Below are 5,126 nucleotides of genomic sequence, written 5' to 3'. Positions count from 1 at the left end.
GTAACCTAAGTTTCATTCTTAAATTCAATATACAGATCTAAAAGAAACCACCTTCCTGAAATTATCTGCTGACCTCCAACCATTTATCCCTTTATGATCAATATCGAACACACAAACAAACAAATGTGAAGTATCTTAGGTGAGGGTTAGATAGATGCTTTAGTGATTAAGAGCATGCACTACTCTTTCAGAAGATCCGACTGTAGTTTTTAGTACTTCATAAGCTGGCTCACAACCGTGAAAGTAGAAGGTAACATAAAGCAACATCTGAAATTGTCTTCTGACCTCCACATTTGCATGCTGTGTGCACATATCCATCCATTGTTCAGGTGACATTCCTTACTGTATATGAAGGTGCATCTCTGTATTTTCAATTGTTAAATCTGTACTGATAAAGAGCTAAGTGATGGCAGGAGTTTGATACTGTCATTTCTGAACCATCACTGTGCTTTAGATTTTAAATTTTGCTGATTTAAAGTTTGCTGACTTTGCTCAAAACATGAATGTCATTGCCTGATGGCAATACAAGAGATATTCTGGCACTGTCTTACTGCTAATTGCTAATTATAAATATCTGACAGCCAATAGAAAGGTCAAAACTACTGGGATTGACCAGGGCAGGAGACAGACAGAGGGGACAAAAGCAGATGCAGGAGTATGAAAAAATACTGATGGAAGCAGAAGATAGGGAACAGAGCTATAAACAGTGAGAACCAAATGGGTAGGTAGATTGTTGTACAACTTGAAGTAAGTTGAAATGAGCTCTCCCATCAAAATGCCTACAGCTTTGACCTATACAGAAATCTATGTTTTATTTATGCTGTAAGCTGCTCTGTGAAAAGCCCTGTTTTCACCTATGCTCACAACAATACACACCTGCAAAACAGTATGTGATGCAGCTTCTTGGGTGTATGGATGATTAAACTGATAGACAATTTCATGGTTTCCTACACAGAGGAATCCAGAGAAGCTTCCATCCCTCTTCCAAACACAATTGACCTTCCTGCCTAACAAGTGTAGCCCAGCCTTCTCACATTTCTCTCTTGCTCACATACCCTTTGAGCCTTGGTAACAGGCTTTCAGGGCAGCAATAGAGCCCCTGAGAACAAAGTCTTTGATTTATTGCTTGTGCTGTATGCATAGAGGCAGAGAAGGCCCACACAGAACTAAGTGCACATGTTATGAATGCTCACATCTACAAGCATAATCTCTTACTCATGGAGACCCTCATCTCTGTACATACTCATGTATCACACACAATTGGAGAAACCTCCCATGACAGAGAGGCACATGTAGACACACATACTGCAGAATGGTTGTTTACAATTGTATAGCCATTTACTCTACTGTACACTTGAGAAACTGCCCTGAGTCACCATGAAACCAGACTTGTATGTTAGTTCATGATAACTGTGGCATCCACTGCTTCCTCCTTTTCCTGGACTTCCATCAACCACTGTTTAATCATGTTCTCTTTCAGATATCTCTGGATAAAATAGCTAATGTTCCTGGAATGCAAACTGTATGACTAGTGTGGTGGCCAATCTTTCAGCCTTTTACATCTATCAAGATAGCAGTGTCACAGATGGAGGTAGATGCATAGTGCTCTCACAAGGCAGAGAGGGGAGAGGCATTCAACAGAAAGCAACAGGCATGCCACTTACTTCATTCAGCTTAGAATCTCTGTCTCCTCAGTTGGCTCCAGTCAGTCTGTGGAGAACTTCATCCCTCTGCTCCCTCGGAATCTCTCTTGACCAATTAAAGGTAAGTTGTCTAAGAGAGATGGCAACACAGCTTGTGAGCAATGAGTATTTCTTTATGGTCACCTGTCCCTTTGCCTAACTGTGAAGTATCTTTTAGCCTCTGCTTCCTATATTGATGATTTGTGAGGTTTGGTTCTCCAGAACTTGAGCATGCTATATTAGTAACTCAGGTCTAAATAGAACATCAACATCACTGTCACTCAAACCTCACTGAAGCTGAGGCAAGAAAATCATATGGCTAGCCTGCCTTATATGGATATCCTACCTCAAAAAAATGCATGATTGTCATTCAGAAATGTCACTGTACCTGACATCTCATAGACTACAAATGCCTCTTACTATGCTAACAGGAAAATGTCAGCAGCAAGGAGGATAAACTGCTCTTTAAGTGTGTTAATGAAATCACCTGAGAGGTTCTTTGCTTGTTGATGGAGAATCACCAAAATATCAACACATTCCTCCTCTCCTCTCTAGAATTGCCTTTACTTTCGATCAGGTCTAACTATGTAAACCAAACTACCTAGATATCTTGGTATATTTCTGTCTCTATCCCAAGATGCAGGACTTGAGATGTCTTCTGGGTGACTTACCTGATTAAACAATAGGAAAATTGGCAAGATTTCCTATCTTCCAATATCTCCAACAGGTCTTCAACTTGTAGCCACAAGGTCTCCCCAGAAAACACATTCAGAGTCTACAACATAAATACTATTATTCTTTCTCTGGTTCAAATTAAGGAGAGCTAATGGCTGAGTAGGAAGTCCTTACCCAATGGGTTAAAATGCTCCATGTTCTCCTTCTCTTGCTGTCTTGGGTTTTTCAGGGACTTTAAGCTTCCCCTAGAACTCCACACTCTCTACTTCCCCATGGGTTCTCTGCCTGATCCCCCACCCGACATCCAGGTACATGCATCAAGACTGAGGAAATCCAGGCAGGCTCTTGAGCAGGTAAATGCTTATAGAGTTCTACGTTTAAGGATTTCTATTTATTTTGTTTCTCAGAAAACTTTGTGCATGTGAATTTTTGGTCTATATGTAGGTATATGAATTCATTACTAGAGCCAAGGTTACCCAAGAAAATTAGGAATTGAGTAGAGAACTTATGAGCAAACATATGAGAGATGAGATCAAATAGGATCCATATTGAATGAGTTTTTTTGGAATGAGCCATGTCTGGATCCTCATGCACTGTCCATAAATTAATTTGTACTCTGCAGAGCATTGGAGATCAGAATGCTTTGTGTCCTCCTCATGTTTTGATCTAGGAACATTTACAAGTGATGACCTGGCCCCTCAGCCTAGTCCTGTACTTAGAGTACCACCTCACTTACAACTCTGCACTGGCTAGCAGCAAGTCAGTCTGGGGATTGGGTTGTGTCTATGTGTACAGGGCCAGCTGTGATATGAAAAGACCTAAACTGTGTCTTCACTTAGACCAACAAGCAAGGAGAGGTGAGAATAATAGGGAAGGATCTAATAGGAGAAGTGAAGAAAAAGTGTGTGTCTGGGACAGATGTGGAATGGAATGTAAGCATTGCAAAAAGGACGCTTAGAGATTCACTTTCTGTCCTCATCTAGGCACAGACATGCAAAGGGACCAGTGGTAAGAAAACCTCGTGCTGTAGTGATGTAACAGTTATCAGTGTGGCATCCTTATATGATGCATTTGCTGAGTGCGGACTTGTGGAAATAATTGAGAGTTCAGTATTCTCAGATAGCAATGGTTAGTGAGACCCTGGCTGCTCTTAAGGATCCAATAGGAATCACCCTGTCCACAGGCTTCAATATCCAAGCTGGAGACCATGAATCTTAAGTTAAAGGGAGGACCCTCTGCAGTGAACACTTGCAGCTTGTTTCAGCAACTGATGATTGTGATCAAAAAATTCAGTCCCAGGAGTGAGAAACCCACCTTGTACTTTTATTCAGTGAAGCCTGAAGCTACATAAACAATATAAGCTAGTACTATTTCTCTTGGTTACATACCAGAAGTAGATGGTAAGAACCTACTGTTGAAGAAACCACAGTTCAGTTTTGGTCCATAGAGAAATGAACTGAGTCTGGCAGACATCTGACTGCTGCCTTGCATTCTCTGTGAAGTATGGTGCTATACATGGGAGAGAAGTCATGTTCTGACTACTAGTGGATTTTATCTGCTATTATTCTAACGTGCTTGGTAGGATATGCCTACAGATTCAATCACGACAGTCTTGCTATAACAGTAACCAAAACGGTCTGGTTAAAATTTTGGCCATTAGACAAGATGAAATCCATACCTAGATCTTTAACCTGGTCTTAAACCCACACTCTGGTACATAACAGATCATGAAAAGACATACTGCTGTCTTTTTGGACATACTTTCAAACTGCTTCCTCAATGTGTCCATGTTCATAGATTAGTGCTACTTTCCCCAAAGGTCAGAGAAACAACTTTTGCAGGGTGATGTGTTAAGGTATAGACTAATTTACTCTCATTGGTTTTTTATTATTATTACTTGTATTTGTACTACTCTAATTATCCTTATCATTACTATCATTACTACTATTATTATTATTAATATTATTATTTAGACTATTAATTATCCTTATCATTACTATCATTACTACTATTATTACTATCCTTATCATTACTATCATTACTACTATTATTATTATTAATATTATTATGTAGACGTATACCTATTTCCTTAATTACCTCGAGTTGCTGAGAGCAAATGTTAAGTGTTTGACCCCAAATGAGACATTTAAATCACACAAATACACACCAGACCTAGCTACTCAGAGGCCATGGTATAACATGACCTAGAAACAGTATAAAAGGTGGAAAATAGGAGGAGCGCTTTGAAAACTTCTGTTCTGGACAGGATAAGCCATTGCACTCATAAAAACCCAGCAACTGTGTTTACTTGCACTATACCTTTAAAAAGTGAAGCCCTTACAGCATGCTATCATACATATTAAAGAAGCTCCTAGTCTAGCTTTATAAGAACAGCTAATAATATCAAGTGTTTTGGGTATGAGGAGTCATTTTTCTTTAGGGGTAGAGAGAGAAGAATTTTTCCAGCATCCATGGGACACCACAGGGAAGACATGCATCACACCTATTGAACACAACAGGTTTTATGTTTTTTGTTTTTGTTTTTGTTTTTAAATGTTACATGTCCCTTGGCTTCCAGGGACAAGGACCTTAGCACCATGCCTGACAAGCAGAGTTTGATCATGGAATCTAACATAGTAGTAAAAAATACCTGATGCCTTCAAGTGCTCCTGAACTCGAGAGAACCTCTAGCATATGTACTCTAGAAGCAAAACAGTAAACACATATACAGAAACACACACACACACACACATACACACACACACAGAG

The sequence above is a fragment of the Apodemus sylvaticus genome, chromosome 18, assembly GCF_947179515.1.
Source record: "Apodemus sylvaticus chromosome 18, mApoSyl1.1, whole genome shotgun sequence".
In the NCBI taxonomy this organism is placed as follows: Eukaryota; Metazoa; Chordata; class Mammalia; order Rodentia; family Muridae; genus Apodemus; species Apodemus sylvaticus.
Note: the sequence above shows the minus strand (reverse complement) of the source record.